The sequence below is a fragment of the Podarcis tiliguerta genome (assembly GCF_965153285.1).
Source record: "Podarcis tiliguerta genome assembly, chromosome: 2".
NCBI classification, from domain to species: domain Eukaryota; kingdom Metazoa; phylum Chordata; class Lepidosauria; order Squamata; family Lacertidae; genus Podarcis; species Podarcis tiliguerta.
The window spans coordinates 47863939-47877121 of record NC_139535.1 but is presented as its reverse complement, the minus strand read 5'-3'; the positions used below and the strand labels follow the sequence as shown (position 1 = coordinate 47877121).

At 42.2% G+C, this 13183-nt stretch overlaps 1 protein-coding gene across 16 annotated transcripts in view; it reads left to right on the top strand.

Moving 5' to 3' along the window:
- The window catches only part of ATP2B2 (ATPase plasma membrane Ca2+ transporting 2), a 361419-nt gene that overhangs the window by 207522 nt on the left and 140714 nt on the right, over positions 1-13183 (top strand). Inside the window, exon 1 of one of the 16 annotated variants that reach the window (XM_083429099.1) lies at positions 4442-4507. The exons of the other annotated variants lie outside the window; for them this stretch is intronic. The gene's annotated coding sequence lies outside the window, so the exon portion shown is untranslated. Of the gene's footprint in view, positions 1-4441; positions 4508-13183 lie in introns of those variants that run through there. 16 annotated transcript variants of the gene reach the window in all.

The following is a 13183-nucleotide window of genomic DNA, read 5'->3' as shown; positions in this document are numbered from 1 at the left end:
ATGGTTTGAGACCCACGTTGGGCAAAAGATTCCAGCATTGCAGGAGGTTGAACTAGATGACTTCCAGGATCCTTCCTTCCAGTTCTACAATTCTATGATTTTATAAGTCTGCTTGGGGAAACAAATGATTACAGCAAATACCCTGATCTGAGGAAATAGTGAAAGCAATTGCTTTGTAACATTCCTGAACAGGAAATCATACAAACACCAAAGCAAAGTCAACATTTTTAATCTTTATTTATAACATTCTCAAATCACCCTGGTGACAAGAAACTAGGAACACTGTACCACACAGCTTTTCTAAAAAGCATCTTTTCCCCACCCCACCTGATGAAAGCTGCACACAAATCTTGTAGACCACAGGACCGTAAAATTGTTTTCTTAGGAACTCACATGATATAAGGGACCTACCGGTAATACCATCCAGTGCAAATAATTGTTTGTTGAGACATAGCTAAAGGAGTAGTGTTCATCAGCTGGATTAGACCTTGCCTTGACCTCTGTTGGCTGTGCCTGTGGCTCTCTAGTCTCTTACCCCAATTCCCAGCCCTCGATCACTGTGTTTCCTATACTGGTTTACCAATAGCCAGAGGGGTCACAAAAAAAGAGGCAAAGCCACAAAATGGTGCTCCAAAAATTTAATTGCAATATGAGATGTTCACAATATGATTCAGTATATTCGTTTATATACAATGCAGCATAAGTGCAAGGAAAACTATCGTCCCCTTTTCTTTATTGCACCCAAAAAAGCCTTTCCTTTGAGTTGGGAGCTTCACTCGTGCAAGCTAGTTCTGGCTGATTTCCCTGACCCTTTCTATCCATTGCCGCTACCACACTTCCTGGCTTTTTATGAGGGCCCCTTGACCCTCAAAAGAGCCCTTTCTTCTGCAGAAAGCTGCAGTGTGAAGAGGAAATATCCCTTGCATAAGCATTCTTGATCTCATGCTGCACCGAATAAGCCGATAGCATGCCTCGGTACTCTGAATACACCCCTGTGGTTACCTCATTGGACCAAAACACTGCAAGATTTTTATTTTCACTGTGGGGAAGGTTATATATTGACATGTTAACCATATCACATGTCACTTTTAAAAAATCAATTTTTAAAAACATTAGTTTGAGACTGTCTCTTTGTCATTTTGGTGCTGGCTATTTGTTCTATCTGCTCTTAAGGAGGTCCAAAACACCAAGCTGTTCTCCTGTAATAAATGTCAGTGTGTGAGAATGTTTGTGAACAGTTTGTGGAAGTATATGAGAGAGCATGTTTTCCTTCAATTCTGTAAGAACTAAGAAAGCTTTTTTAAATTTAATCAGAGTCTCCCTGTCTATAATGGAAATGCATAGTGGTGTTTGCTGTTAAACCTTTGGCCCTGGTAAAATATTTTGTTGATCCAAATTAATGTTTCGTAATTTCCTGGTGAAAATCCTGCCATATCTGGACTGAACAAGCAGTCCATAAGTGCATCACCGGGTGTAAATGTATGGGCCATGTGTACTGGGCATAACATATGGTGCCTGTTCCACATCTGCATATGCAAAACATTTTATTTTAGAATCAGTGGAGACCAATACTTGTATATTCTACCTAGTCCACACACGGTCTAGATCTATTTCATATTTTTTGCTTCTTGATAAACTGGTTTCATTCTGATAAAAGCTCATTGCAGATTTATTCTGCATTACCCTGAAGTGTACACATTTGAAAACAGATAAAAACAGACTTATACTTGACTGCAAACACTTCTTTCTCCAATTACCTGAACAAATGGATGGAGGAAAAAGCACAGATAACCTAATCAAGGGCAGGGTTTTCAAATGCATTTCAAGTTACCACACCCACCCTTGTGGGCAGCAGGACCTAGAATCAGTCTAAATGGAAGGTACCATGTTGAGGATGAGCATGAAGGATTCTGGATTAAGGAAAACTGCTTTTTGGTGCTACAAGCAGGTTAGTGTGTGTGTGGCCCAAGACGATGACTAATATCCAAAAAGACGCATAGGCACATACATGCAAAGCATTTCATGAGCCTGCGGAAGAAACTGATTTCTCTGTCAGTTGCAGCCCCACTCTGAATGGCAATACAGAGGAGCTAGCAGACTTACAAAGTAGGTTTCATGGGCTTCAATGGGATGAAAATAGGAAGCCCCTCTTGAAAACTCCAGCACACGTGGTCTTCTAGATACTAATCCTTGCTACATAAAATGCTCTGTTTAAATAATCATGTGGTGTCTGTCTGTCTCTCTCTCTCTCTACTTTCCACTCCACCAGTGAAACATATATTCCACCCCGCCTCCAGCGTTAAGAGGCTTTAAAAAGGTTTCTTGGCAGACTCAATATTTTTGCTATATGTGATGAGGATGAAAGGATGGAGTCAGTGGCACTTTTCCTAAGGAGGATCTAGACTGCTTTGAGATGCTTAAAGTAGCATCTGCTAAATCTTCCTAACTTGCTTTCTACTTCATGATACTCTTCAGAATTAGAACTGGGCCTTTTGACCTTTGTAGCCTGAATTCATAGAGGCCAGCAGCCACAGCAGAGAGTCTGCGTTCCTTGGATAATCCATTTAGCTTACTGTGCACCCGAGAGTAGTCCATTGTTTCCTGCAGAGGGTCCTTCAAAGAAGCAAGTATTGAATGCTGGAAAAAGAATTGTGAAATGTTTGGAGTTGGCAGGCCAGGGTTGCTTTTTTTATCTTTGAGATTTACTGTTAGACTAAAACAACTCAGCCAGACTTGGTCAGTTCCTCACTATGCATATTACATCAGGAAACCCCTTTGTTCTTTTGTAGCGCAACTGCTTCACTGGCTACCTTTTGTTCCCAGGGTAGTGTACAGTTAAAAAAATTGAAGAAGGGGTGGAGATCAAACACACCCTTTCTAAATAAGTAAGGCTTGCTTCATCATCACACAGATGGTGTTGTTGCCTTTGGAAGGTTTAAGGGAAGAAGGTAAGATGCTGTTGTGACTGTTTAAATAGTCTCACATGTTGTTTGCCTGCTTAATCCAATTTCTGCAATTGTTGGTCCACTTGGTGGCCACCTTCTCACTTTTTGATTTCTGCAGTGCTTACTGCACATATTTCATTGCTTCATGAGAAAATAAAGTATTGGTGATATGCTTAACAAAACCCTATGATTTCTGACCAGAACTCTTTTTCCACTGTAAAGAACATCAACAGAACAAGGGAAGAACAATTGCATTTTGAGTTGCTTTAAGGTGCTAGTGGTTGTGTGTGCTTATGTGAGTGCTTTCAAGAAGGTAAATAATTTACCCAGTGCTATTATTTTAGAAGAAGAGGTGCCAGAACTCACCATGAGCGCCTCCCTTCTTCTCTTAGAATCGCAATGGAACCCGCCTGAGAGGTGCTGGAACTGAGTTCCGGCAAGTTCCGGCTGAAGAAAGTGCTGGATTTACCTCTTGAATCAGTAAGGGAGGGAACCTATTTTTTAAATATTCTGTTCAATTAGTGTTAAAGAATGAATTATACATCAGAAGGGTGCATTGTTAGAATGTCTTGATTATATGTGTGTGTTCTGTTATTAATCAACATTATTCAAAATATTGTACTTCCATATACCCAGTGGTTGATGATTTAATGCCTCTGATACTAAACTAAGAATGGAAATAGTTAAAAAGTGCAATAAATTGGAGCCCGCAGATTAAAAAACTAAAAAAAACAGTATTTTGGGGAATGAAAGATTTGAGTGATGAAAATGTAAAATAACCTTAATTTTCTTCAAACCTTTAGAGTCACAGGTCTATTTTGTAGTTTTATTCTGACCGTTCAAATCCAGGTTGTTGATTACTTATATAAAACAGTTGCTAGAGAATGTGAGTTCCTAAATAGCTATGCCAAGCCAGAACTGCTACAAAATGTTCTTGTTCAGCTACCCAGCCACCCATTCTCTCCTGCAGGATACTATAAGCTGTTAAGGGTTCAAGAAGCACCAATTTTCCTTCCTTGCACTTCACAGAGCCTGACTGAGCAGAGAGTGGAAAGGCTACCAATGCTGAACCCTGAAAACAAGTATCTAGAGACATCCTAACTTGGTACATAACGGCCAGTCAAGGAACTGGCTGCTTGAAGTACTGCTCCCCCACTCCCATGAATCTGCCTCAAACATTGATTAAGCAGAAGGCCTGCTTCAAGGCCCCCTGACATCTGAGGTTAGGCATTGCGAGGGAAGGAGGAAAAGAGGGGGAGGGCTGGAAGAGTGTCTTCTCAGGTGTGGCAGCCTGAATTGCGGTATGCCCTTTCCAGTAAACTCACCTAGTGGGTGCCAACTTTGTGTTTTTGGCACCTTGCAAGGATTTCTATATTTGCGCAAGCTTCCCAGTCTGTTTTAGAACTGGTTATAGTGTTGTCTTTATCTTAATAGATTCTGTTCCTTAGTGCTTTTAATGGAGTTTTAAATCTTAAATTGTTCTATATGCAGGGAGCCTTTCTTTGAGGCCAGCCTATAAAAAGACTAATACCGCAACCTTGTTCAAGTCCCATTGCATTCAGGTAAGTGAGTATAGGATTGCAACCTAAATAAATAAAAATTAAAGGAATAAAAGCACGAGAGTTTCAATCTCTTTGAATGTGCTCTTGCCTTTATGCCTCACATCCAAGTCCAAGTGACGTCGTCCTTAGGATTCAGTTCTCAAGTCTCTACAGGCTTGGGAATTTCATGAATGTGAAACCTCATTTTCCTCTCTGTTGAAGTCTCGGTGATTTCCACATGTTGTCATTAGAATAAGTACCTGAAGGAAATTTTGGGAACGCTAAGGCAATTTATAGGCTAGAGCAACAGGCTAGAAGCACAGCACACAGAATTGCTGCTCCAAGGACAAAACGTGAAGAGGGTAGTGCTATAAAATATAATGAGGGATATTCTCAGCTATTTCTGTCTTATGATTATCAGAGCAAGCAAGAAAGTCACCAGCAGTAAGAATTACTGCAGTAGTTATGGGCAGGCCCAGCTTCAGTTCTACTTCCCTCTGGCAAAGTTCTGCTACTCCTATGTTGGACAGTCCTTGAAATCAGTACTACTCTGGAGGGAAGCCAACAGAATTTTCTAGGGCTGGTACACTGTGGGTTGCACCTCCTGACCCACTTGCAAAAGAGGGCACAGATGTCCATATCATTTGGATATGCTATGTTGTTATAATTTCATTTTCTGTTGCTGTAATACCATGTTATGGTGAAGGGCGGGAAAGAAGTCATACAAATAAATAACTTGTATTACTGTAAATTTTAGAGGGTTCGTTGGGGTAGAAGGTAGAGTAGAATCATTTGCATGTTGTTTGGTGCTATAAGATCAAATGAACAAGAGCATTTACTCAGGCTGTCTGCTGATAAACCCCTACCTCTTACCAATATGTTGGTTGAATTTAATCAGCTGAATAAATAAATTCCCGTTATAAAAAAGGCCTCGGTATAGCTGACTTTTTTGAGACACAGAGTCTACTTACAAGTAACAAAAACCCAAACACATTTCTCATTTTTTAGATGGCAAGGTGCTTGTTGCAGAATTGTCTTAGGTTTACTCAGCAATACGTCCCACTCAGTTTAACAATATTTACTCCCAAGTAAGCATGCACAGGACTGCAGCATTTGCACTGGTTTTCATTCCTATTTTTTATAGTGACGTGCCAGAACCATGTAAACTCCTAACCCCCTCCTAACCCTCATAAAACAAGTACAAACACAAGGTTCAGTTGCACTAATTAGCATTGATCTGTACCATCTAATCAACAGGCAGAGCAGTCCTAATGAGGGGCCAGAGACAACTGGAGCTGTACAGCCACCATTTAATTGAAAGCACTGCTGGCTCTTTCTGATCAGGGCAGGTGGGTGTTTTGGAATTTGCTGTTTGGTCTTTTGCTGAGTCAGCTGCAGGCTGGCACACCAGCAGTGTTCCAGATCAGGCCCCTCTCCAGAAGCTGGAACAACATCAGATGCAGCAGACCTGTGGTCAGCCCTATGTTGCCCCGGCCCTGCCTGTTTGGGTAGAGATTGGGCTCTGCAACAGTGGAGCCCCACCAATCAGCAACACTGTGTCTGCCAGTGGAGGCCAGTGAGCAGGAGCTATGCTGCTTCTAACTCCTCCCAACAACCATCAATATTAAGAGGGGTGGTGGTGTTTAGGGTTGCAGCCTAAGTATTTAGTCAAGCGTAGGGAGCCTGCCCCCATATGTTGTTGCATTAGAATTCCTATCAGCCCCAGTGAGTGTGGCTAATGGCCAGGGATTATGGGAATTGTAGTCCAGCAACATCTGGAGGATGAAAAACTCCCCACTTCTGCTTTAGTTCATTCTTTTACAGTTTAAAGCTTGTAGTCCTAATATTTATGTCTGGGGGAGAAAAACATAAAAGAGAGATTGCTCTTTTTTATTTTGAAAAAAAAGGTTAAACGAATAAAAGCTGAATTTTGGCAACATTTGCATTAAACAAAAGGGTCAAATTAATTCTTAGTAATAATAAAAAAGAGGAGATGCACAACAGCAAAATATCAAGAAATGGGTAGGAAAACATGCCACAGCTACAATAACAGAACATCTGCTATAACCAGTATATGCTGAGCCTGTGAGGGATTAGGGTTGTATAGAAAACACAAACACAGTGTAAAAATGACAGAAACACTCCAACATTCCTGGAAACACTGTCAGTGTCCACCAATCAAGGGCTGTGCTTTCAGTGATGCCCACATGCTTCCCATCTAAAGGTAGTAGCCTCCAGGACCAATAAGTGTGGATTAATCCCTCAGAGAAAGAGCTTTCTCCAGCATTTCCCCCTGCTCTGGTTTAAATGAATGCTTAAAAGGTAAAGGGACCCCTGACCGTTAAGTCCAGTTGGGGACAACTCTGGGGTTGCGGCCCTCATCTCACTTTATTGGCCGAGGGAGCCGGCGTACAGCTTCCGGGTCATGTGGCCAGCATGACTGAGCCGCTTCAGGCAAACCAGAGCAGCGCACAGAAACGCCGTTTACCTTCCCGCTGGAGCGGTACCTATTTATCTACTTGAACTTTGACGTGCTTTCGAACTGCTAGGTTGGCAGGAGCTGGGACCAAACAATGGGAGCTCACCCTGTCGCGGGGATTTGAACCACCAACCTTCTGATTGGCAAGTCCTAGGCTCTGTGGTTTAGACCACAGCGCCACCCGCCTCCCTCCAAATTGAATGCTTAGAGTTCTATTAACTTTAGTGAGGACCTTGAACTTCAAGGTTTAATATGTGTGTGTGTGGGGGGGGAATAATTCTCTCATGGATGAAGAGACAGCAATGTTGTCTTCTATGGGGTTGATTCAGTATGTAAAATTAAGGCAAAAAAGAGACTCTTTTATTATTCCTTCCCATCAACAGCATCTCCAGGCATAACCAACACCTTATATCTCAGATCCTCTTATCTGACCATTTCCTTTTGTCTTGATTCATAAAGAGGGGTGAGCATGTAAAATGTATAAGAGGAGCACACAAGCAGGGTGGGCTTGGGCAAAGAAGGACCCTTTGCCTATATTTCAGCTTGGGAGATATCAGCTGCGAAGTGAGAGAGTGGAGTGTCCTTGAATTAGGAGCCAGGCTGCAGCACTACTTGAAAAAATAGGCGATACCAAGCAGAATGGATTAACAGGAAATAAAACACAATGAACAATGTTTATTTATTTATTACTGAAATGGAGTTAGGAGTAATGGCCTAGTGTTTCCTCTCACTTGGACATCAACTGAGTGCTATGATTTCCCTGTGCTCACAATTGAGTTACTTACTGGTTCCTTCAAGGGCAAGGGCAGTGTAAATCACCATTCTCAAACCAATTAGTGTTGTTTGCCAGTGATAAACATTACCAACCTGAACTGCCTTGCTATAGAAAGTTTGAAGTCTCCAGAGCTATAGTCCATTGAGCCATGTGAATAATTCCACATACAGATGAACTTCTGCAGGCATTTCCAAAAACTTTTGATTTGACAACAATATCCCATTGCCAAATAGTCACTGAGAACTGTGTGTTGGAAATATCAATTGGCATTGGCTTGCTTTTGCTTTTTATTTAGTATATTACTTGCATACCTCTCATGATAGGGTCCCAGTGTGGGTTTTTGTTGTTTAGTTGTTTAGTTGTGTCCGACTCTTTGTGACCCCATGGACCAGAGCACACCAGGCACTCCTGTCTTCCACTGCCTCATGCAGTTTGGTCAAACTCATGTTGGTCACTTCGAGAACACTGTCCAACCATCTTGTCCTCTGTCATCCCCTTCTCCTTGTGCCCTCCATCTTTCCCAACATCAGGGTTTTTTCCAGGGAGTCTTCTCTTCTCATGAGGTGGCCAAAATATTGGAGCCTCAGCTTCAAGATCTGTCCTTCCAGTGAGCACTCAGGGCTGATTTCCTTAAGAATGGAGAGGTTTGATCTTCTTGCAGTCCATGGGACTCTCAAGAGTCTCCTCCAACACCATAATTCAAAAGCATCAATTCTTCAGCAATCAGCCTTCTTTATGGTCCAGCTCTCACTTCCAGTGTGGGTTACAACAATGTAAAAGTACAATATTAAAATCAGAACAATCAAGAATCGGAAAGAGGGGTGTCTTCAGCAAACAAAGTTATACGGTGAAGGAAGGGGAGGGCATTCCACAGCTAAGTGGATGCTACAGGGAATAGCTTCTCCCCAAAACTCTGAGGGTGACAAAACTACTTTGCCACACAAGTGGGTCTGTAGGGTAGAAGGTGATCTTTCAAATATTGAAATATATTGTTGATATAGTTCAAAAATGGAGAGGGGACCTTAAATAAGGTACAAGGAGGCAGGGGCATGCATTGTTTGCAGCACCTGGAAGGCTCAGAAGGGAGACCTTATATATTGCACCCTCCAAGACTACACCCTAACCCTGCAAAGGAGTTCCAGGGATTGTTTACTCATGAGAAGACCCTTATTCATGAGCCATGGGGAGACCTTTGGTGTGAACACACATACTCCACTGCTGCTCTTTGGCCTGAGCCTTTTGGAGCTGGGTGTTCTCAAGGACTGAGGGGTGGCTCCACCTGCTCCTTGACAGCTCCAAGAGCTTTTCAGCATTTCTCCTGCTGAGAGGACCCCTCCAAGGGATCCTCATCACCAGTTCTAGGGCACCCTGACTGCTTCTCAGGATCCTTGACCTGTGGAGTGTCCGGTTCATCCTCTAAGGCCTGGCACCAGGTCAGTACAGGGCATGAACCCCCCAAAATAGTCAGAAGATTGGGAAAACAGGGAACAGTTTAAATAATATTGCTTACTTTAACTTTAACTTGTCAGTTAACTTTTCAGTTATAGGAAAAAATAAAGGACACCTAGTATATTTGCAGTATTTCATGTGAACTGATGTGGCATAGTGCTTTTTATATAAGGCTAGAACTATGAAGACCCAAATCCCCAGCCCCCAGCCCCAGCAATAAAACTCACAGGGTGACATCTCAAGATTATTGTGAGGGTAAAATGCGAGCTATAAATTATGAGGAAACTGTGGACAAAAGGCAAAGTAAGGAATGCAGTAAGCTTAAGCAGTTCATTATCAAGTGTATGACGTGGCTTGCACTCCTGAGATAATTCATTCTCACAATATGTGTAGAATAGCTCACTGGGTGAACTATTCTACACATATTGTAGAATATGTTTCTCTTTACTGGCAGGAAATAGGATGAAGGAATTTCTCTCCTTTTTTAAAAAAGAATTGCTCATTTTGTGGGCTCATTCTGCTTGGTGTTCCACTCCACTTGGATTTTAGTTGAACTAAGAAAATTTATGCAATTCAGGAGCATGTAGAGCTTTTCCACATCTCTCATTTAATTTGTAGCTTTCTGTTAGTAGTAGCAAAATGCAGACTAAGAAATTACTGCGATACAAAGTAATCCTGAGGTGATGGTAAGTAATATTCCTTTGGTGCAATGTTCTACTGATGTGCATGTCCACTCCTTAATATTGGTAAAGAACGTACAAATAGGCTTTTGATTTAGTTGCAGATACAATCAAATCAAGATTACCTATGGTATTTTATCAGTGCACATGGGCAAATATCAGCAAAACGCTGCGCAGGAAAAAAATCTTGGAGCCAATGCAATGCCACTTAGTAACATCATCTGTTACTAAATTTGATTGGCTGCGTGCAAGTGAAAGCAATGATGAATGAGGGCGCTGAAAATTATTCCAACTCAGCGCCTTTCCTTTGGACAAAATACAAATTAGCATGTTGGCTCCTTGCAATGCCTGGTAGTTTAATGTGCCACATGTCCAGGAGGAGTAGGCACTCCTAGATACTTGAGGCATCCAGTTGTTTTGATAATTACTTTATAAATTATATGCATTCTAGGGATCTTTGGGATCTTTATGGAGTATTATTTCTCTCATCTATAGTGGTATATGAAACCATTACCCTGAAAAAGCAGTGGGGAATTGCTTTCCACTTGTTCAAGTACCCCCAGGAAAAAAATCACTGCTTATACCACACAAGGAGATTAATCAAAGGTATCCAGTACCAGCATTGTTTTTTCTAGAAGAAAAGCACTGAGTATAAGGAAGAGCAAATGGCTACTGTTATCCACTCCTATGGCTTCTGTATTATCTGCCGTTTGCTCCACTTTTTAGATGAATGCGGTTTCTGTCAATTTCTAAACACACAATAATATTTGTTTCGCAGCAGGAATTTCTGCCTTCTATGAACTGGTTAGTTGCTTGGATTAATTACAGCCTTTCCAATTTAAACAACAATTTAAGATCTTGAAGTCAACAAGGGTTCATTGGTACAGTTTTCCTTAGTTTGCCTTTAAATTAAATTTAATATCGGGTTGGGTGGAGAAAGACAAAAACAGAATAAAGCACAATTATTTTTGTGACACTGGTTTTTTTTACTGAGATGAAAGGAAGTTGAGGATCAGAACACTGAGGTAGGGCCAGTATAATTTGATTATAAAGTACTTCAGATCGGTTTTTAGCTTAAATTATACACTGCCATAGAAGATGGGAGCAAGATCTAAGTAAGTTTAGGTTTCAGACTAAGCCCATTCCTTCGCAGATTCATCTCTCATGTTGCCATTTTCAGCCCCTCTACTGGCAAAATTACTCTACTGATAGAGCTATGCCAACAGACTATTCTACTTGTTGGAATCAAGACCCAAGTTTGGGGCAAGTACTGTTTGGTTGCGAGAACCTCAGCAGATATTTAACATCACAAAACATGCAGCAAAGCAAAGCAAGGAAATATAGCCAGTAAAACCTTTAAAATGTTCCCTTTCCAGTGACTCCCCAATTGTCGAGTTTTAGAAGCTCCTTCCAAGTTTCCCCCAGCACAGAGATAGGCTGTACATTTGGCAAGTCATAAAGTGGTTTACTTACAAAACCCTTCAAAGGTCAGAGCCATGCTTTTCCATACAGCAATCTGAAAAGTTGCAAAGGCAGTCAAAATGTTGCTTAGTTACAGAAGGTAAATGTTTCTAAACTATTGGTAGAGGGGGGAAATGCTACTATTAGACTCCATTCTGGTCTGAAACAAAAGAGGCTGGTTAAAGCCATGCTCTGAGCTCCTTACAAACTGAAGTCCACATGGAGAGAGAGAGATATAACAAAGGCTAGGCCATTTGCCCCCTCAATTAGGATCATTGCTGGTTTGAGTGGGAAATGCATCAAAATGCAGCATTTTATAAGAAATAGCAGGATACTTGCATGATAGATATGGTTGTAGCTAATGTAACACATACAGTGCTTCCCAAACCAAAGGTGAGAGGTGAGAGTGCACTGGATGCAGAGTAAACTGGAACATGCACACAGGATCAGTCTCTGTGTTCCTCTGGCTAGATTGAAATTGTAAAGCTGTTTCTCAGTCTCCACCCTAGCAAATAGATGTGACCTACATTTCAATACAGTGGTACCTCTGGTTACATACGGGATCCGTTCCAGTGGCCTGGCCATATCCCCAAAAGTCCCTAACTGGAGGTACCCTTCTGCACATGTGCGCAGATCGCTTCTGCGCATGCGCGCGTGGCAAAACCCGGAAGTATACACTTCCGGATTTGCCGCGTTTGCAACCCGAAGATTACGTATCCAGAGGGATACATAACCCGAGGTACCAATGTATCTAGGAACACTAGCTGATCTTGATTGCCCACTAATTAGCATTAATTGACTTGCCGATCAGAAGGTCGGCGGTTCGAATCCCCGCAACCTGGTGAGCTCCCGTTGCTCGGTCCCTGCTCCTCCCAACCTAGCAGTTCGAAAGCACGTCAAAGTGCAAGTAGATAAATAGGTACCGCTCCAGCGGGAAAGTAAACGGCATATCCGTTCGCTGCTCTGGTTCACCTGAAGCTGCTTAGTCATGCTGGCCACATGACCTGGAAGCTGTACACCGGCTTTCTCGGCCAATAAAGCGAGATGAGCACCGCAAACCCAGAGTCGGCCACGTCTGGACCTAACGGTCAGGGGTTCCTTTACCTTTTTAGCTCTTATTACAAGGCATAAGTGACAGAATCCCTCAGTTGTTCTTTGGGATGTCTGTGCTGTCGATTTCAAGTGGAGAAAGAATGCTTTGTTACCAAAGTGAAACAACATTAATAGATAAAAGCAGAGTGTTTTAAAATACTATCATGCCACCCATGCAGTACACACATAGAGGATCAGAAATAGTGCTCAGAAGCCAGGAATGTGAGAAGCTTCAGGGGACCTGGACCCATGCCTGTCATGAAGTCTAGGGCCTGACAGTAGTGAGTGATTTCTGCCTGCACCACAGGAGCTGACAAAGGGCACTCAAGCAGGCTGCAAATTGGGGGATGCAGCGGTGTATGGCTGGATGTGTCCACATTGCAGTGAGTTCATTGGCTCCATTTGTGGGTAGCATGTGGCAGTTGCAGTTCCTGATTGTATTTTCTGCTTCTACTTTGCTCCCGCTCTGAGCACTGCTAAAATGGCACATGTATGTAATTTTTTGTTCCCTTGGTTATACTGTTGCGTTATGGTCATTAATATGGATGGAACAAGCATTGTTTTTGTTTGTAATCTTGCTATGCCTAGGTATATCCTACATACCGTATTTTTCGCTCTATAGGACGCACTTTTTCCCCTCCAAAAATGAAGGGGAAGTGTGTGTGCATCCTATGGAGCGAATGCAGGCTTTCGCTGAAGCCTGGAGAGCGAGAGGGGTCGGTGCGCACCAACCCCTCTCGCTCTCCAGGCTTCAGGAAGCT